Source organism: Eptatretus burgeri, chromosome 1 (assembly GCF_056783735.1).
Source record: "Eptatretus burgeri isolate ZD-2024b chromosome 1, Ebu_testis_v1, whole genome shotgun sequence".
NCBI classification, from domain to species: Eukaryota; Metazoa; Chordata; class Myxini; order Myxiniformes; family Myxinidae; genus Eptatretus; species Eptatretus burgeri.
In genome coordinates this window covers 17,797,703-17,820,585 of record NC_140961.1, presented here as the reverse complement: position 1 = coordinate 17,820,585, position 22,883 = coordinate 17,797,703, and positions in this window count along the sequence as shown.

Genomic DNA, 22,883 nt, shown 5'->3' with positions numbered 1-22,883 from the left:
CTAAAGCTGACAGTTTTCCCTTCTCAATTTACATTGCAATGTCTCCTCATCCACGGACAGTGCTACACTATACAATCCTACCTTTACAATGAAATTCCTCCATCTACCCAACAAACGTAACAATATGTTCAAGACTATTGTAAAAAATCTGAAAACGACACAAGTAAAAAAAAAATAACGACAGAACAGAGTTTATATTGTAATCCGCTGGCACATCTGCGAAAATTTGATGTACCAGTTCCAGAAAATTTGTGGGAACATGAACCAAAAGTAATGACTGAAACATGGAAGTACCTTCCGCTCGCGTATGAACTAATGATCCCATCGAGCGTGAACATAGTAAAGCAAAGCATTGTGATCAGATATCATACTTGGGTACAAAACAAGAGAAGAAGGCATTGCTGATTAAGGTGTTAATACCAGTGATTTTGGACTAAACTATGCAGAAATCAAGAAAATGACCAAACACCAAGACCTCAAGAATAAAGTGAGAAGATCCTGGAAGCTGAAGAATGCCAAAGTTGTACCAGTGTTCACTGGACCTACAGGAATGATAACAAAGAACTTCACGGAAATATTAAACAAAGGGGAAATACCCCTGGGCACTCACCTAGTAGTGGCTGGATAAGACAACCACAGGAAGGCATGGATGACCCACAAAATATATAATGGAGAAGAAAGTAAATACCTGTGGATTTATTTTTTTTAATGCCATGAACAAACCTTGGTATATCACGGGTGTTAAAGATTGTGGTCAAGTTTCGTCAAAATTGTGTGTGTGGCTTCAGAAAAGAAAGCAAATACATAGTTTGTGGGGCAACCCCCCCCACACCACCAGTAGAACCCCTTAGTCCCCAATTTTTTTTTTCACGTCATGAACAAACTTGGGTACATCATGGGTGGTGAAGATGGTGATCAAGTTTCATCGGAATTGCATATCGTTTCTGAGAAGAAAGCAAATGCATATTATTGGTGGCAAAACCCCTCTCCCCATTGACCTTCCTCGACGCCAATTTTTTAATGTCGTGACCAAACTTTCATACATCACGGGTGGTGAAGGTGGTGGTCAAGTTTCATTGGAATTGTATGTGTAGTTTTGGAGAAGAAAGAAAATACATATTTTAGGGGGCAACCCCCCTTAAATCCCCTGTGAGCAGATTTTTCAAATGTCACGAAGAAACTTTGGTACGACATGCATGATGAAGGTTGTCGTGACGTTTAAGTGGAACTGTGTGTATCGTTTAAGAAGAAAGCAAATACCTCTTTGGGGAGGCAACCCACTCCCCCCACCTCCCCGTAAACTCCCTTTGTAGACCCCTTTAGACCCTTTTTTTAATGCCATCACTGGTGACGAAGGCTGTGGTCAAATTTTAATTGAAATCGTAAATGTAGTTTCTGAGAAGAAGTTGCAAGTATTTGTGGACGGACGACGCGTCATCCCATAAGCTCCCCGGAACTACTTTACAGGTGAGCTAAAAACCATCCCTGGGAATATTAGAACAATCGAACTACAGATGGAAGATGTCCGGGGCTCAGCGACAATCCTGAAGAGAGCCCTCAGCACAAAACTTTGAGAACAGAAAACTTGACACCTTGGTCCATGAATCGTGACCCCTTACTGAAATGAAGGTGGATACTTTGAGCCTGACTTGCGAGGACTCCATTCCACATTTTGAAACTCACATATGTAGATACAAATCAAACACACACACACACACACACACACACACACACACACACACACACACACACACACACACACACACACACACACACACACACACACACCTAGGAGTCAGTGTGACGTACCGTACACAACCCAGAAACCTTGAGTAGCTTTCACCTAAAAACAACGTTACATTTATATTGACATTTCAAGAAGATTATCACAAACATTAATCTTTATAAACAGCTGTGTGTGATGGGTGGGAAAAAAAATTGGCTTGGTAATTTAGAAAACACGTTAATATGGCAAACAGCTCAGAAATCGGGAGTTATCAAATATATTTTGCTTTGAAACTCACAAAGGGAAACATTTAACCTTTGTAAAGGAAATCCGATAACCAAATGCTTTAGAAACAGGAGCGAGGACAAAGGAAAACCTAAAAGAACCTCCATAAGACAGGGGATGAAACTTTACCACCACGGCACCTGTTACCGGCACGACATGTCCACACACCCACGGAGAGTCCGTACAGATCCAAATCTACCCACATGTACCACGTCCGTGTGTGCTGTATTCGTACCTCTACCTTGTCGGAAATGTCGACTGTAAATCCCGATCAGGACCCAAACTGCACTGTACAGCTCGGTAAGTGGCTTCAGCACTCCAACGGAACGCCTGACTTGGCAAGCGATTACCAATTTCCCTCGACACAACCACGCACCCGGAAACACCCGTGCAATGTCCGAATCAGACAAATCAACACTTTTTGGGGGGAGTCGGAATTGCTGATACTTTCAAATCTGGAGCTTACATCCAGGCCAAAAAGCATGGTGGCCTCAGACCCCAGCGAGGATACCCAGGCAACGCCTGAAGACCCCAGCGAGGATACCCAGGCAATGCCTGAAGACCCCAGACAGCGAGGTGGCCAAGGATCACCTGATGAAGGATATAATTAAATAAGGCCATTAATCATCTCCAAAAGGGGTGTTTTAATTAACCCAAACACCCAATTTTCACTCTTGCACTTTTTTCTATTTTGTTCACTCTTGTATGCATGCAAAGTTTCAGGCTGATAGGTTTTATAGTTTTGGAGTTATGGAGGAGACACACACACACACACACACACACACACTGCCTTTTATTAGTACAGATAATTAATCAGACATAATCCCTAACTTTGTGTGCATTGTCATCCTCTGTGTTGTGTTGAGTTTTGTACACCCTTCATTTTGACGGTATTTTCCCCCTCGTATCTAAAATGTAGAATCATTGATAATCTTAAAGAATGTCCAAAAGCTCGTCATTGATGTTATGACAGGATCTGACACAATGTAAACAAGTCTGTCACTGTACAATCAACAGAATGCATTATTATACTTCAGGCCACAGCTTGAGCAATCCGATGTACCCCATTTTAATCGGCTCGCAATGCCTTTGACAACAATCAGACACCAAATTTGACCTTTCGGTTTGATGTTCGTTCTCCATACCGAGCCGGATTTAAAGTGCGAAACAACTTTCTCTCTCCTTATTCTTTTCAGACTGAAAAAATTCTGAAAATATCGATCTATCTCTTTCTCAGATGAACAACAGCAGTTGATCTATTGATAGCAGTAACTCCCTTGCTTGCGCAAGTGGAAGAAGGCAATGAAAGATGAACCTTCAGGTCACTTCCGACATTTGTCGACACCTTACCTTACTTCTCTTCTCCTCTCTTCTCCTCTCTTCTCCTCTCTTCTACTCTCTTCTACTCTCTTCTCCTCTCTTCTCCTCTCTCTCTCTTTGGATGACCTCCAAATACAACTAAGATTGTTGCGAACCCACTGTTTAGAGAGTTCCTGGGATTAACGGGTCGAAAACTCAACGATGGACGGTTCCCAGCTGATTATCCGGGTAACCATTGAATTGCACCAGTCAGTAAAGAGTAGATATTTATCAGATCTCTCTGATTCAGCATGTGGCTGTGGTAGGATCACTGCTGGGTGAGTGTGCAGCTGTGCTGCTTATGCATTGCCACCCATTGGTTACATCCACTCAACTACAGACTAGCCAGTTGGTTTCCCATCATAAGCAAGGCAATGGAATCTGTAATTGCTCATGACAATGCCATTCCATTTATCCAGTCATCTAATCACTGAAAACCAGTTGCTTTCTGCCCCGGCCACTCATCTCTGGACACGCTACGTAGCTTCTCATAAAGAGACATGGAAACCATGGATCGTTAAAAGGTCTGGGCTGCACCTCTGGACCCTATCCCAAACCTTTGAGATAGCTGTGCACCCAGAAGTACTTGCCCATCTCTCTCTCGGTGGCATTTTTATAACAAAAACCTGAGACTTCAAGATTGTTTTAATTCCAGGCTGGCTGATAACCTCCATGCAATACAGTTATTGATGTAATTGGCGACTATTAGCAACCATTCCTTATTAACTGATGTAGTTGTTGAGGATGGCATGCCCCAACACAACATTATGGGCCCTGTAGTCTTAATATTTTTCATTTCTATTTGTTTCCTTGGAAATTTTTTTTACCATTTTACTGATGACTCAACATTATGTCAAACAGTTCCCCATCGCAGTTCCCGAGAGGCAATGACTACATCTCTAACTATCCCTTGAAAAAGATTTTAAAAACTGGTCCAATACCTGGAACATGACTTTTTTCAAAAGTAAGTTATTAAAGTCCATGTCCTCATCCTCACAGTTTCTCTCAACAAGGACCATCAGCCAAAACCATTTGCACCAGTTAGTTATGGGAAGCAAATTTGATTGGTCTGAAATTGAGTGGATGTTGATACCAGTTTGTGTTTGGCTGATGGTCCTTGAAGGAACTCTTCGGGAGGGATGGGTTGTTTTTGGAATTTGGATAGGATGCCAGTGATAACTTGCAGACGCTTTGTCGAAAATACACCCATGTAGCTGTGGAGGCCAGCACCACTTTGACTTCCACCAACTAATCAGTGCAGACGGGACCACCCAGCTAGCCTGTGGCTGCCACTTGCATCATTTTCTGTGCCTTCTATTAGCAGAACACTGGTACCCATTTCACCGACCTCAGAAAGATGATTTCATCAACGTTTCACCGACCTCGGAAGGTGTTAATTCAACGGCAGACAGGGGCCTCAAACTCAAGACCCAAATATCCGAAGCCATTAAGCCAACATCAGGATTACCAACCAGCTTACCATCTATCTGCAATGTAATGTACAGTAACTCCCTCCCTGTGAAGCACCAATCCAGCAGTTCATAGTTGGCTGAAGAATCAAACCCATAATAGACATCTCAAAGATCATTGCACTACCTAGACACCATCGTGTCGAGATTGCAAAACAAGTGAAAACACCTATCGGCAGATTTAACTGGTATGTTAGAAAAAAAATGATCAACTCAAAGGAAAGATTTCACACCATCTGTGAATGTATATCCACTGCGGCAAGTCTGTCGAGCTTACTGTTTGGGTGGAGCGGTTGAATAGATATCTTTCTCCACGAGCTTGTGTTGTTCAACACTGTCATGGTTACTCGGCACTTTCACCAACCCACACTTGACAAGCATGGCGAGTATGCTAAACACCCTTAACATGGGAGGCCTATAATTATTTGTCCAGCAGTGGACAGACATTGACCGGTTTGCAGGTTTTTTTTTAAATTAAAGTCTTGTCTGAAATTATTTTTCAGATCAAAAGCCAATTTTAAGTGAAGGTTATCACATCTAAGTTAAGATCTTCAAATAACCATGTTTGTTTGAAGGAAAAAAACAAAAAAAACAATGGGATTTGTCCTCACCAAGTTGCATGTCATTGCACTTGATAGACAAACCATATACAATGCCATAAATCAGCATATGCCTTCAGTTTATCTGCAATTAGTGTTTTTTCACGGTGTACTTTACTAACCTGTCAGACAACAACTGCAAGGTCTCAGACCCTTTTACTGTTGTAGGAGTAGCAACTAATTGCTACAATGTAAAAGACTGCATGGATAATGAACAAGTCTGCCAAGCACCATCCTGTCTGTGGTTCACAAAATCAGGTTCACAATACCTCAAGGACCATGATCAGCTAACCTTAATAAGAAGGGGAAAGGGGGGCGGGGGAGGTCTGGCATGTGCTGAGGGTGGCAAACTAGCCAGAAACACACGTGTTTATGAACGATGCTGCCCTTCTCTAAAAGTGAGGCAGCTTGCACAAAATCAGGAATGCAATGTTCTCCTACCAATAACATTGCAGCCACCTGTCCTATATGGGACCACAGTGAGCACCACAGTCTGGTTAGTGAGCCTGCACAATGCTGAAAGAGCTAGCTTCTGATTTTTTTTTCATGAATAACTTCACGGGCTTTGTGCATCGGGGTATTGATTGAAATATATGTTCTCACACACTTGTGTTGGAATGTATCAAGTTTCCTCCCATGTTTCCTGAGTTGCATCCAGCACTCTGAGTCAGGATGTAACTCAGACAAGATATGTGCTTGATACATCTGCTTTGTCTTGACTATCACCTCTTGGTCCATGAAAACACGTCTGCGCAGACAACCAAAAGCCTTGGAGGCCTGTGCGATCTTTCTAACACACACACACACACACACACACACACACACACACACACACACACACACACACACACACACACACACACACACACACACACACACACACACAGTTACAGTTCTTTATTTGTCCCGAGTACAAGACATGGCAAGAAGGTCTCCTGCCGATGCAGTCCCTTGCTTGATATCATTAGTCCTTCCATAACTGGTAAGCTTTGTTCGTGTTAACTAAAGCACAGGAGAGTTATTTAATAAGAAGAAAATAATGGATCACAGAGTATCCCTTGAAAGGGTGGAGAAAATCGATCAAATCAACAGATAGGAAGCCATTCTGAAGGCCTGATCCTTGTAGAAAGAGCAAGATTAGACTTGGATAGGAGAAGAAATTCCACCGATGTAAGAAAAGTGGATTGTCAGAAAGCAGATGGTGTATTAAAGAAGGTAGATGAGCAAATGTTAATGATGCATTTGTTTGCATTGAGACAATTTCCACTACCTCATCGGTACAGGCAATATTTATTTGTGTTGCATTGTGCTGATGCCATCTCATGTGATTTGAACCGTCTTAACCGTCATTCGAGTGGAGCATGCCAATCATGGCAGTTATAGGCAAGGTTATAATGAGGCGAGATGACCGACCCGAATTGAGGTTTTATAACCAATAACGAACATAGTCCCCAACCAATGACTTTTTTTTTTTCTGGATGTATACAATGGAAGTCACAAACGTCTCCAAGCCATTGTGGACGGATAGGAGCACCCCTTAATTGTGCCACACTTGAGGTCAATTTTTTGCCTGAGATTCTGCAGAGGTGTCAAGTCCAGAAGCTGACGGCTATCATGCTCGGTGGAGTAAAAGAGATATCGAATACAAAAAGCTATTTACACACTATTCCCCCACCCCCACAAACCAGATATAGATCATGACCGTTTTTACCGCACTAAGGAGCAGAAGTTCCGCACGTCTTCATTTTGACGACAGAATGGGGGCGAGCAGGACATCGTTTCAGTGAAAAATGCGTCTGCAGCGTTTCTAGATGGCGACATAACTGCTGAGAAAAGGCATAAAAACGCATCTAAACATTTATATCGGATATAAAAATACGCAATAAATTCGATTCGTGTAGGAGTTGCACGAGGCACCACGGAAGATAAATTAGTAGAAGAAAATTATGGACGTAACACTACATTAGCCAAGTCTTTAACCTTCACTGCCGAGGACTCAATACACAGTGCTGCATGAAAGGGCAGTGTGAGGATAACTGACTTTATGTAATAGGAGACGCGTCTGATTTGGTTACCCATTGGAATGTCGGCAAATTTAAACTTATTCGGCTGCTGCAGCGGTTACGGACGAGCGAGGTCCTAATGAGACCGGGTCGTGAAATTAGGAATTTAGCCAGGGGGTCGGTTGAAACCTAACAACAACGAAAAAATGAGAACGGCACTCGGTGGATTGCTTACCTCCACCAGGCTGAACAGTTTACGTTTTTGTATCCCACTGATAAGCCGCATCTGGATCCGGACCTGAAACAAAATCGAATCAGCTAGTTCTTGTCACCTAACCAACTCATCCGGAAAGTTTTGTCATCACTCGTCTACAACTTTTTGAAATATCTTGCAAAATATCGTCTTTGGTGCCACCTCTCAATGGTGAAGAATCATTTTTTTTAAATAAATAATTCTCGGATCCTGATTCGGATCTTCACCAAAATTGAACCAATTTGTCCTTGTCCATACACACCCAACCTGTCCACCAAATTTAGTCTGAATCCGTCAACAGCTTTTTGAGATATCCTGCTCAAACTAAAACAGACAAACAGACAGGGGTGAAAACAATCTCCATCCACCTTCGGTGCCATACTGTACGTAATTTTTGCATCTGAAAGATTGCTGAAATTTTTCACAAATTTTTTTTAAATAATTTCAATCTGTACGATCCAAAATCGTCAAAAACTGCATTAGGGCTTAAAGCAACACTTCTGGAAGTGTAATAAAGGCCATAGCTATAATCAGATGGTGAGGAGAATCAAATGCACTTTTCTGGGACCTTTATAGAGCCATGGCCATACTATGTCACCAGTCCTAATGGACCTTGTTTTCAGACCCTTCAATTACCAAAATGTACTGAAGCGCAAGGCAGCCCATTAATTATAAGGGCACCTTTCAGCCTTTTTTGACGCTTTTATTCCTGTTGTTCAGCAGTTTCCTAAGTCATACATTGAGCACATTATTCGAGCAGCTCCAGAGTTTCAGGGTCACCCTTGAAAGGTTCTCATTGTGCATTTATTCGCCTTTGTTCCGAATACATTATGCTTCTTGCATTTTTGAGTGCATTTCAAAATTGAGTTGTGTTGATGAGAAACGTACTCTGAAGTTGTTGTTCTTTGGATGAGATGTGCCCTGCTGTTGTGGTCGTTGTTGTGCTATTAGGTCCAGAACTCCCATGGAAAAACACGGACCTTTATGATTTGGCATGCTTCTCCTCATCTTCCTTTTGGCAAAGATGAGCAGATAGTAGAGGCTTCTGTGCTCGAGGATAGAACACATTATAAATCTCAGCTGCTCTGTAGTAAGTAAGTTAATTAATGCATGGTAAGTAACAGCCTTTTTACAGCCATTTTTCCCTGCTGAGCAGGGGTTAGCTTTTTGTGGGCTCCATGCAGTCATGGTTCCCTTCTTGAGGCAATGTTTTATGGCCGAATGCCCTTCCTGACGGCAACCCTGGTCGCTTCTTACGACACACAGGGATATGGTACACCTATTCTAACTGGGGCATACGCCGGGACCAGTACACTGGTACTCATTTCACCGACCTCGGAAGGATGACAGGCTGAGTCAACCCCCCTGGTATTAATTTAGTTTTCAACGGGACTTAAACTCAGGATCCAAGGATTCCAAGCCAGCCACCCTAACCACTAAGCCAACACCAGGCTAATGCATGGTAAGTGCAACATATAAATAGTTAAAGCTTTGGAACAAAACAAGAGTCAAATGACCAAGCCTATAATGGAATCCATTCTGCTCTGGCTCTTCCATGAGCCTCAACCATGTATACAAAAATGATTGACGTGGTTCACAATACGTGTGCTGTTCCCATCCTATTGTGCTGCAGTTGATCGTAATGAGGCCAGAAATTCAAATATCTCACCAATGAGGGATGTCGACAGCACCAACCTCAAGAGCATGATGAAAAACTTTGGTTACTTCTTCTCAGAACACATATTTCTCTTGGGAGATGAAATGAACACACACACACACACACACACACACACACACACACACACACACACACACACACACACACACACACAACATATATGTAGCCTGAAGCAAACTTCCAGATACTCTCAAGGATGTAAAAGCTCAAACGTACAAAAAGCACTTCCTGCTTTAATAAACAAGTAAAAAAAGATATAAAATGTCATAGCCCCCATTGTTTTAGTAATTTTGCTGTATGGAGTTAAGTAACAAAATGGCCACCAGTCGGCCATCTTGGATCTGATCTTTAAAAAAAATGAAGTGCATGTGTAAGCCATTATTCCTTATCTGTGTGCCAAGTTCGAAAAACATCAGTAAATCCATGTCCGAGAAATGGTTGAGGACGTGTTCAACATCAGGTTTTTCCAACAAAAATGGTCGCCAGTCGGCCATCTTTGATCTAAAAAATTGATGTGCATATGTATACCATCATGCGTTGTGTGTGCCAAGTATGGATGAAATCCGTCCATACATGTCCGAGATATGGTTGCGGACGCACACATGCACGCGAAAATCGAGACCAAATCCATAAGCTCCTGTTTCGGACTAAGTCCAACGGGGGCTAAGAACACAGCATATGCTTTTAGGAAAGCAAGGCAAGAGGAAATAGGAAGAAAAGGGGGATGAGAGGAGGAGGAGGAGGAGGAGGAGGAGGAAAAAATGAAGGAAGTTTATGGGGGAAAGAAGTAATGATAAAGGAAGAATGACAATGTAGAGGACACTTAGGGCAGGTGTATGACTATAATTGGGTGAAAGATTCCTCCATTTCTACATACATTAATATGCAGATAGCCCAAAGCTCTCTGCCAAATGAAAACGTCACACAGTGCCTTCCCAGAATAAACTGAACACACCTGATTGTAAACAAACTTTATTTTAACAATCTGTGAAACAGCCTTTTTACAGCCATTTTCCCCTGCTGAGCAGGGATTAGCATTTTTTGCAGACTCCATGTAATCATGGTTCCCTTCTTAAGGCAATGTTTTATGGTCAGATGCCCTTCTTGTCGCCAATCCTGGTCGCCTCTTACGACACACAGGGATATGGTGTACACCTATTCTACCCGGGGCATACACCGGGACCAGAACACTGGTACTCATTTTGCCGACCTCGGAAAAATGACAGGCTGAGTCAACTCCCTGGTGTTAATTCAGTGGATAATGGAGCTCGAACTCAGGACCCTAGGATCCCAAGCCAGCCACCCGAACCCACTAAGCCAACACCAGGCTATTTTAACAATCTGTGAAATGAACACAATCAAATGGACTCCATGTCTTAATATCTTGGTGGCAATCCTCATTGGCTTTTGAAGCCGTGAAGGCGTCTGATCAATCATATTCTGTTTGACAGCCTGATCCAAATTTTGCCAAATTTGGAGTAGAATTTTTTGCAGCTTTTGTATATTACTTGGCTGAGTTCAGCTTCTCTGCAGCTCCTGATCCACACATCAGATTCCTTCAATGCCATTGATGTTGGGACACTGAGGTGCCCAGGGAAGAAGCCACAGTCCACTCCGTCTCTTTGAGGCAGAGCTGGTTCTGGACATTTGGCATGTGGTACCACCTTCCTCCAGGCTGCAGTTAAAAAAAAGCTCCAAACTACAAAATGCCGCACTCTCATAAAATAAAGCCGAATAAACCTTTCTACCCCCTTACCACCTCAACAACTGCACAGTGGAGTTCCCGTTGTTTAGACACAATGAATAGCCATGCTTCTGCAGCTCCGACCTACCATTAAACTGCACTGTAAGCAATAAAATATATTCCCTACTTTGAAGCATTTGCCCTTGCAGTAGTTTTCTGAAAATAGGCCATTGTTCGAGACGTGCATTGGAGTGGTTGAACTATAGAGGATGAAGGCTCACTTTTATCATTATATTATTGACGGGGACAGCAATTGCTTGTGAACGCCAATCGTGATTGCAAGACCTGGATGGAGTCGTGTGATTTTTCATACATATCCATTACTCTTGAACATGCTGCTGGAATTGTCAACGTTCTTTGTTTGATGTGGGCTGGAAGGATGGCCCAAATGTATGCACACTTTTCTCTGAGCTGTCTAGCAGCCTGGGTTTGAATCTCGACACAGCTACAAATTGTCATCCTGGTTTTTCTCAAGTAGAGTGATTCATCAATTTATGTCCCTCAGATGGATGTTATACCGGGCATCCCATAATCACAAGATTAGTTGGTCTATGTTAAAAATCCGACTGTATCCTTTGTAAAGAGTTGGCAAGCTATCGCCAGCACCTTGGGAAATTCAAAATTCCTGCTCTAACCTGCAAGGAACACTGCATCAAAGGCACTGCCTCACCCCTGTGAGAGCCGATATTGACCTGCAGCCACATGCTGCATACAAATGAGGACAATTCCTTGATGTTGGATGGCGGATCATCAGTCCTGGCCTCCAAGGTATGATGATGCTTATTTTTTCTTCTTCTTTTTTATACATAGGCGAGGCGCATGGAAGAGCTCGGACACAGAATAGATCGGGACACAACATAACAAAGGGAACAGCAGGGTGGTGGGAAAACTAGATGGAAATGGACAAACAAAGGATGCAGGTAACGATGAGAGGTAGGGGAGAATGTAAGGGGTGGACAACATGGATACGTTAAAAAAAATTGGGAGGATGGGGGGTGGTTTAACAGGTGTAGAAAAGATCATGATTTTGGGTGAGGGATGACTTGAGGTGGTGGTGAACAGCTGCCTTGAAGATCTGGAGGGAAGAATAAGATTGAAGAGAATGTGGAAGGTGGTTCCACAGGCAGGAAAAAAAAGAGTGCCAAATGAGTGGAGGTGAGCATTGGTTCTGGATTTAGGCAGTTTCTTAAGGAGGGGGTTTCTGGTAGACCGTGTGCATCTTGCAGATACCTGGTGGGGCCAAAGCACAGAGAGGGCAGAGAGTGCAAGACCAGAAATGAGGCAGAAGACAGAAAGACCACTGACCTGTTGGCGATGGCCAAGTGATATGCCGAAATATTCAGCTTCATCTCGAGAGATTCCAATTACCTTGAATTTGGATTTGGTTGAAAGCTAGTTCAAATTTGATTCTCAGAGTACACCATCTGCTCGAGAGTGATTCGAATGTCTGCTCTGATGTTCTTTATTTCACTCAATAATGCGAGAAATTGGTTATCGTGTTACATCTTGAACGTCTTTGGAACTCGTCTCAACCTGCGCTCGTTTACTCGGTCAAAAGTCGTCACTGTTTGGAGTTGCAAAGAGATCATAGTGTTTGTACCTTTGACCAACCGAACCAAATGATCCAGAAAAAGACATTTTAAAATATTTAAAAACCTGTCGGGATGGAAACCCCAAAAAGATAACCAAACAAGGAAGGAATGACATCACAATCCATTTACAGATTGCCATCACGACATCTTGTAACATTTTCGTCAGGGGTGACTGTTTGGCAATAATAACAATTGTATGAAGATGTCAATGTTGGAGGTCGTTGTACATACGTGGTGTGGGTTTGTGCAATTGTGTATTTCATTTGTCGTGGGATCAAGATGGCAAAAATGTCTAACATTGTCGTAATGCACAAATGACGTCAAATAGGGTACAATGACAACTTGCTTTTCATTTGGTGAAAAAAAAACCCCAATCAGTTACAGCATAATGCTCACAACAGAATATGTCATTAATCCATTTAATTATCTTTCAAAACGGTCGTTGTCAGTAGTAAAAATGCTGAAAAACCTAATCTCAGGCTGAACACTGAAAACGTCTCTCGCCGGGTATAAAACGACAAATTACAGCAAATTCTTCAAAGCTGAACCCAAGAGGGACGTAAACTTCAGAATGTTGTTTGTTGCTTTCCTGAGCAATGCACAGCCCAAAAGCGGCAACAAAAGAAGGCAAAATGGTCGTGTGTGGGTTTTTCTTCTTCCTGAATGGTGTTTTTAAGACACAAAAGAAAGCTGAAACTTGTCACTTATCGTGAGGACCATTTTCTCCCTGATCGATTCCCATTAGTGCATGCGGGCGGCCTAATTAAGAACGATGGGCGGCTTGAGTCCACACGTGTAAATTGTCTGACTATCGCGATAGGCAGACCTCAGTTCAATTGTCCCTCGATGTTCTAGCAAAGTTACATGTAATGAATTTGAGGGGGGTGGGAGGATGAAGGATTGTCGGATGTTAACAGCGACATGACTCCCCCCACCAAGCACGGACAGAGATTTATCGAAACGCGCTGCACTGGAATGGAATACGACAGGACTGTAAGCACTACATCTCCCGAACATAAAATCGATCCACAGTAAAGATTTCTTCTTGGGGAAAAAAAAAATCTTCCAATTGACTTTGGCCACTGTGCTAATATTATTCTCAAAATTCCTTTAGTTACACCAATACATGGTTTGAAGGGATGTAAGGATTGTCGAGGGCGATAAATTTTCGAACGTGCAACTCGGAGAATTGGGAGCAATTTCTCGTGGTGAACATTGTATTTGTGTGAAGATTCAGTTGATACTTTTGAGACACAAAGATGAGCATAGAGGTGATGTTCATGGGTGGAAAAAAATTGCTTTCAAGCTGAAGAGTTTCCTCCATATGAAATACGATGGGAAAAATCTCCTGTCGCATGACGTCACAATGCTTTCATTGTCGCAAAGGAAAGAAACTACAGTTTATTTTTCAGTCTAAAAATAGCATCCGAGATGGCCAGAAAACTGTAGCACAGATCTCTCTGAAACCATCAAAACACTATGGATGTCCCAGAGATTAATTTACCTACCTTGTTAATTCTGACATGACCACTCACCAATGACAAATTTAACAAACTGAGAGATTGAATTGTTGGGGGTGTGTAATAAATACACGCTTGATGGGCCAAGTAACTTCCTTCTATTTCCAATATCCATTTGCTCATAATACGTGATCACCCAAAAGAATGTGTGTGCATTTAAAATATATATTATATATATATATATATATATATATATATATATATATATATATATATATATATATATATATATATATATATATATATATATTGTTGCGGATTTCGCGCCCGCCGGCGTGCGAACGGCCACGTAACTCGAATCGCGGCACGTCGCCCACCGGACGGACAATCCAGTCGTGACCCTCTCGGACTAACGCCGGGAACCAGTCACGGGTGGACCTTTCGGTCTCACCGCGATCGAGCCAATCAGCCCCCGCGTGGGATAGGGTTGCTCGCCAAATTCGAACTACCTAAGTACCCACGCGGAGGGTAGACCGGGCGATCGCACCTCGCCGCAGGTCGACTTCGGACACGGGCCACTTAAGCGACCCGTTCCGTACTATCAGAATAACCGAGCGGTGTTATCGTCGACCTCGACGGTTCGATTAATTATCGGGCGTATTCAGCCCACTACCAACCCTTTACGTGAAGCAAGATGGGGATTCAATGGAGGAAAAGACGAAGCGAAGCGGGAGAACAGTTCAACAATAAAGCACATTTATTCGCGGCACACGGGAAGCACACAAATACAATTCCACCAAAAGCACACAAAAAAAAGAAAACACAATTCCATTTACACAAAAAGCAAATATAAAAGTGAAAACACAGTGCAGAGCTAATACCGACTACCGAGCACACGGCAACACTTATACAATTCTACTTCACAGACGGCGCCGACAACACATACCAAAAACCAAGGAAAAGAAATATCCCCAAGAATGAGGCAGGCCTGAGGCCGAGACCGGGTCGGGCCTACCCGTCTGGTGATGAGACGCGGAGCGGCGATGGCCCCGCAACCCGCGGGCCTCGTGGACGGTGTCTGGTAGGGGGTGGGAACGGGGCCCCCTTGGTCGCACTATCTCAGCGCGGGGGGAAACAGGAGGGGGTTGCTGATGCTCGGGGTATAGAGGATCTTTATTATCCCTGGTGTGCGTCTCCACCTCGGCCAGGTCGCGCTGCCGGCCTCCCTCGGGCGTGCAGCTCCTGGCACCGACGCGAGCACCCCCTCGTCTGACTCTCTTCAGCTTCTCCAGCCACTGCAGGCTTCGGGCTCCAGACTTCCACACTCGTCCCCTCCGTTCCGACTCCTTCTCGTTCTCGTTCTCCTTTTCGTTTTCGTTCTCCTCCTCCTTTTTCTGACTGACGAACACCGTCCTTTTATCCCCCCGTAACTTCGCCTTTGACCCCCTCCCTTTGACCTTTCACCTCGCTCCCCATTGGCCCGAGAAAAAGTGGGCGTGAAGGCTTTTTGATCCACAAATTTGCATATATCGATCGCCCTGGGGGCGGGGCCAATTCGCCCCTCGCTCACCGATTGGACGGCAAAAAGTGGGCGTGTGTCGTTTTTGATCCGTTTTTGAAGCACAAAATCCGTGATTTTGTACACGCTGTTCGACGCGCGTTCTGCATGAGTCCAACACCGGTACCCACAGCGGGGCAAGAACGGTGGCGATGCTACGGTTGCGAGGTGTGACGTGAAGGTCGTGGCGGTTGTGGTGAAGCGGTGGTTGTGGTCGGTGGTTGATGTTGTGGTTGTGATGGTAATCATGGCGGTTGGTCCAAAATAAAGATAGTAAAAGAAAAACGGCTATCCTGAAGAGTCGCAGCTCGCATAAATGACATGTATTCCCACTAGACAACGGGTTTGGGCCTAACTACACATGCACTTACCGAGATACCTCACCTAAGGGACCTGAATGGTGGTTTGCGAATCTGGTAACCACAACAATATATATATATACTATATACTGTAAATAAAACACACACACACACACACACACACACACACACACACACACACACACACACACACACACACGACCGGTCAATAGTTTTAGAACACCCCTATTTTTCCAGTTTTTACTGAAATTTAAGCAGTTTAATGTTTCAATGTACTCTGAAATTAGAGCATAGAGCAAATAAACAATTGCAGATCAAAAAAGAAATCATGGAATCGTTTTGTTGAACAAAATTTAATCTAAATTTTTGACTCATCAAGGTAGCCACCTTTGCAGATATAACAGCCGAACATACTCGTGGCATTCTTTCTACAATGGAAATAAAATATTGTTTGGAAAGTTCTTCCCAACACTTTGCAGAAGTTCCCACAGATGTCTTGCACTTGTAAGTTGCTTTGCTTTCACCCTTCTGAACAGTTCATCCCAAACCAGCTCGACTGGGTTTAAGTCTGGAGACTGTGCTGGCCATTCCATGATTTGAAGCCGACCAACTTGTTCTTTTCTTCTAAGGTAGTTCTGACATAGCCTGGAGGTGTTTTGGGTCGTTATCTTGCTGCAAGATGAACCCCTGACCAACGAGGCGTAGACCAGAGGGTATTGCATGGTGCTGCAAAATGCTGTGGTAGCTCTTTTGGTTAAAGGTGTCAGTCACTCTGTGCAAGTCACTAACTCTGGATCCAGCAAAAGAGCCCCAGGTCATCACACTTCCTCCTCCATGTTTGACAGTTGGTGTCACACACTGAGGAACCATCCTTTCGCCTCCTTGACGGCGTACAAAAACCCTGCGTGATAAACCGAAGATTTCAAATTTTGATTCATCAGTCCATAAGACCTTCTTCCCGTTTTCAGTAGTCCACTGGTAGTCCTCCATTGCCCAGGTAAGCCTCTTTTTCTTATTTTGCCATCTTAGCAATGGATTTCTTATGGCACTCGACCTGTCAAACCTGCAGCTCGAAGTCTTCTCTTCACAGTTGAAACTGAGACTTTCTTACTTCGACCAGTGTTAAGCTGTGCTCGAAGCTGCTGTCCTGTGAGCCACCTATCACGTAAGCTGTTGACTCTCAAAAACTTGTCTTCTGATTGTGTTGTGGCTTTGGGTCTGCCAGACCTCTTCCTGTCAGAATTTCCTCTAGTTTCCAAGTGTCTTTTGATGATGTAAGAAACTGTTCTCTCTCGTTCTCTCTCGTTCTCTCTCGTTCTCTCTCGTTCTCTCTCGTTCTCTCTCGTTCTCTCTCGTTCTCTCTCGTTCTCTCTCGTTCTCTCTCGTTCTCTCTCGTTCTCTCTCGTTCTCTCTCGTTCTCTCTCTCTCTCTCTCTCTCTCTCTCTCTCTCTCTCTCTCTCTCTCTCTCTCTCTCTCTCTCTCTCTCTCTCTCTCTCTCTCTCTCTCTCGTGCAGCCTGTGGCTGCTGGTTGCATCATTGGTTGGGACGTGGCAATGCCGCTGATGCAGTGCCCCCTTACCAGAACACTGGTGCTCATTTTGCCGACCTCGGAAGGATGACAGGCTGAGTCAACCTCCTGGTGTATTTTAATTCAGCAGCCAATGAGGCTTGAACTCAGGACCCGAGGATCCCAAGCCACCACCCTCACCACTAAGCCAACACCAGGCTTACTGTACTCACTGACACCTTGACTGTGTTTGCAATTTCTCCCAAGGAAAGACCTACACTTTTAAGGGTTATAATGGTCTGTCTATCTTCCTTTGTTAAGGCCCGGTCATACCTTGACGTTTTAGGCAACGTATGCCGATTTTTGAATTTTTTTTCTAAAACGCTGGCACACGTTGAATACGTTATGGGTAAGTTTTGATAACATTGAGAGCACGCTGAAAAACACTGCCATACGTCGTTGTATGTTGGCTTTAAACGTTGTACTTTTTGGTTGTCCTCAAATTTTTTCATGCTTGAAATTTCACGACGTATGCCGGCGTATGACTCACACGTTCCGCTACGCTGGCCACAAGTTGTATGCACGGTCTGCGATCGTTGACAGACGTCAACACATGCTACTTGTAAGTTAATCATAAGTTGAGACACGCCGAGGTAATGAAAATAGCTGAGTGTTACCGTTTAAAAGTCGTTGAGTGTAAAAAAAATCCAATTGTTGAGCGCAAGCGTCTACTTTCAATAGTGGAGTTTGAGCGATTTTGCACGTTCAATAGAAACGATTAAAATTTCCGAGTGCCAGCGTCAAAAAACAAAGGCAAGTGACAGCAATTTAAATCGTTCATTGTAAACAATGAAAATAGCTGAGTGGTACCGTTTAAAAGTCGTTGAGTGTCAAAAAAATCCAATTGTTGAGCGCAAGCGTCTACTTTCAATAGTGGAGATGCAGCCATTTAAATCGTTGAGTGGCAGCCTATGAATAGCAAACCCTACGTCACCGGCAAAGATAAACTGCCGCACGATATGGATAAGTTAGGCTATCGTTGGGCATAGTTTGTGAACGCCGGCTTCACGATAATTATTTGTTGGTATATCGTATCTATAAGTAATCAAAGCGCTCTATGCACATTATTAGTTCATTGTGCATTTGTCCAACCCGTTATGAATAGACCTAAATCATAAAAACAAGCTATAGCTCATTATTGAAAAAGCCCAATAAAAATTAGCCGCGAAGAACTTCGAACAATGGTGAAAAGATGTCTCCTACCCGTGGACACTCGGACGCAAGGACGATCCATCATAACCCACACCCTCCCCCTCACACTCACCTACTACTGCCAACATGAACAAACTACTACTAATACTAATACTAATACTGATATTGATACTGATACTGATACTGTTACTGCTGACATGGACATCGACTCAAAAACACTGTTGGGTTCCCCTTTTATGAGCATCATTTTTATATACCAATTCCCAAAACCGCTGGGAACACGTCTTTATATGGCAGTTGTAAGCGAGAAACACGTTCATTTTTTTTTTTTGTCGACCGGATGACGTCATTGGAATACGTCTACATACGTCGATGTGTGTTGGGACTACGTAAAGAATTGGTTCAAAGCACGTCAAACATAAGTTAGAAATAAGTTTCGCGTAAAAAAGACATTACCGCGACGTGTTTCGACTTATGAGTAGCTTATAAGTAGCCTTTGTGGACGTGTGTAAGCGTCCGCATATCGTGTGTACAACTTATCCCCATCGCATGCGGAACGTGTGTCATACGCCGAGTACGTCCAAAAATTTGGAATATGTTTAAAATTTCTTGACGTACTCTACTTACTACGACGTATGATAGCGTACTTTAGCGTTCTACTCACGTATACCAAACTTACTCATACCGTATTTGACGTGCCCCAACGTTTTAGACACATTTTTCTTAGGTCGGCATACGCTGGCAAGATCGCCAAGGTGTGACCGCGATGTTGTCACTTCCATTTCTACGGCAGTTATGATTCGAATCATTGTGCGTCAGCCTTTTAATAGGCTACGTCACGACATCGTCGGCGATGCGTGCAACGTGCTATGCCTAAGTTAGACTACCGTTGGGCATCGGTTGTGTAGGCCGACAACAGGTTCAGCATTCGTTGGTATAAGTTATCTATAACACAACGAAACGTTCTGTGTCTGTTACGAATGTGTTATACATAAGACCAAGTCGCTATGAATACGTCCGGATCTTTAAAAAAAAACATCAAAAGTTCAACGTAAGCCAGCGTTTTACATACATTTTAATACGTTGCCATCGCTGGCTAAAACGTCAAGGTGTGACCGGGCCTTTAATTGTCTTTTTCTCGCCATTATGACAGCAATATACTACTTCCTGCAGTGTAATATTGTCGAAATAATACTTCAGAGGGTATAGCAACACAGTCTGTTCCAACACTGCATTTATACAGACATAGGGTTTATAACTAATCAACAAAAGTTGGAACACCTGTCGGAATTCTTTGCATCAACTTTCAAGGCTTAATTTACTTCCATTGCTGCAGAACAGCTGTAGTTGTTAACCCATTACTTGTTCCCTGAAAAGGACCTTTTTTAACAACTCTGAAATGTACATTATTTTTCAGTTTTTCAGAACCTAAACTAATTTTTTAACCTCTCGCAGTTTACTGCTTGGCTTTGTACCATTTCAGATTATTCACTGGACTTGTACTGCTTAAATTTCAGTAAAAACTTTTGACCAGTGGAGCATACATATACATATTTGTGTACAAAGTCTAGGCTTGTGGAAGAGCGAGAGCACTGAATGGATCAATATGCAACAGAATAAAAGGAACAGTGGAGAGGGAGGAGGGAACCACCAACAGCAGGGTTGAAGGTAAAAAAATTGAGGTCGGCTTATACAAATAAGGGAAGTGTGGAGGAAAGAGTGGTAGGGGAGGATGCACGTGCTGGACAAGATGGAAACTCTCAGTGGGGAAAAACTGGAAATTTGAAAAGAAGTTGGTTTGTGGACGGGTGGAAGAGAAGATCATGGTTTTGGATTGGGAGTTGATTTGAGATGGTGTTGAACAGCTGTTTTGAACATCTTGAGGGAACAATAAGATTGAAGAGACTGTCTAAGTTGATTCCATAAGTGTGGAAAAAGAGGAACAAAGGAGTGGAGATGATTAGTGATTATGGATTTTGGGAGTTTCTGCAGAAGGGGTCCATGGAAACAAATCTCACATTCATTCTCATATATATATATATATATATATATATATATATATATATATATATATATATATATATATATATATATATATATATATATATATATATATATATCTATATATCTCTATATCTCTATATCTCTATATCTCTATATCTCTATCTCTATATATCTCTATCTCTATATCTCTATATCTCTATATCTCTATATCTCTATATCTCTATATCTCTATATCTCTATATCTCTATATCTCTATATCTCTATATCTCTATATCTCTATATCTCTATATCTCTATATCTCTATATCTCTATATCTCTATATCTCTATATCTCTATATCTCTATCTCTATCTCTCTATCTCTATCTCTATCTCTCTATCTATCTCTCTCTCTCTCTCTCTCTCTCTCTCTCTCTCTCTCTCTCTCTCTCTCTCTCTCTCTCTCTCTCTCTCTCTCTCTCTCTCTCTCTCTCTCTCTCTCTCTCTCTCTCTCTCTCTCGGCAAACCCTCTCATCCACTTTCTTAACAATCCTCTTGAAGAAATACAGTCGATCAAAGTCTTGGATCTCACTATCATCCATTATTTTTCTTGGGCAAACCACATTTCAAAGTTGACCTCCAAACCAGTCTCGAACAGAACCAAACACGTATCCACCCAAGACGCATTCATCCACAGCTTGAGGGAGTACTGCTCTCTCTCCTCCGGGCTTTCTGCCCTACCTCACGTCTTGCTCATCTTGAAGCCGTGGAAACCATGGCCTTTAATATCATTGGAATCTCCCACGATGATGCTGAGTCTATGGGCCTATCACTTCACTATTGCAGATAGGTCAGTGGTCTCTCTGTCTTGACCTTTGCCAACACATCGGTTCTTCTACCACCTCTTTTGTTTTCTTGCACCATCTGCTCTTTCTGTGCTTTGTCTCCCCCCAAGATTTCTGGTGCAGGCAATCCCCAAGCAACCTTATTCTTGTGAAACTACCAAAATTCAGATTCACTGCTCATTTCCACTTTTTTCCTGCCTGTGGAACCAACTTCCACATTACCTTCATTCACATCCTTCCCTACAGATATTCAAGACAGCTCTTCATCACCATCTCAGATCACCCCCCTCAAAAACCATGATCTTTTACACCCCCCTCCCTCTCCAAGCCCACGTCTTTCCAAATTTCCATTTTTTTCATTCCTGAGAATTTTATTATTGTGAATCCATCTTAACACCTGTGTCGAAAGATGTCCCCTTCCCCCATGCATTCTACCCTACCCTCAATTTTGTTCTAATGCATCCTGATCCATTCTGTGTTTTTGCTTTTACCCAAGCAATAAATTTGCAAAAAAAAGACAAAATAAAAACACAGTCCCCAGGGTTAAAACACAAAAAGAACAAAAAGAGATCAAGGAGGTATCTTCCATCAGAAGCACAGTCAGGAATATCAGTGGGAGAGGAAACATTTCGGGTGAGATTTAGAGAGGTTGAAAAATTATAGGTATCAAAACCAGAAGTGTTAATATTATGAGAGTGGACCAGCCATTCCATGTCATGAATGTTAAAGTCATGAAATACAATGATGTGTGCAGAAGGGTGGAGTAAGATAGCCCTGTCAATGCTGTGTGATATCACGTCCAGCACAGCACAAGAGGGAAAGGAAGGCGAGAAACACAGGAAGAAGAGATATGTTGTTGAATGCTGAAGAGCAAGGAGGAAAGACAAACTCGTGGGTACTATTTTCAAGAGAATGTTGAATGTTCAAGAGCTAAAGGTAGAGAGAGTCTTTAACATCAAGACATTGAAAAGGAGGGTGATCAAGTCGGTGATAAATGGAACCAGGTAATGTAAATGAAACAGAGAAGATGTCACCATCCAACCGACATTTCGATAGAACCAGCAGGTCAGGTTAGTTAAGTTGAACAAAAGACTGAACAGAAGGGAAAAGTTGGAGCGAAAGCCCCTGACATTGGAGAAGCAAATATTAAAAGGATTTGAGCGTCTCTGCACATGAGCTGGTGGATTGGTGTGTGCAGGTGGAGATCTGTTTTTCTCAGATTGTAAAACCATATTCATATCAATAATGATATATAATACAATGAAAGGTAGTCCATCAATCACAGTTACCTG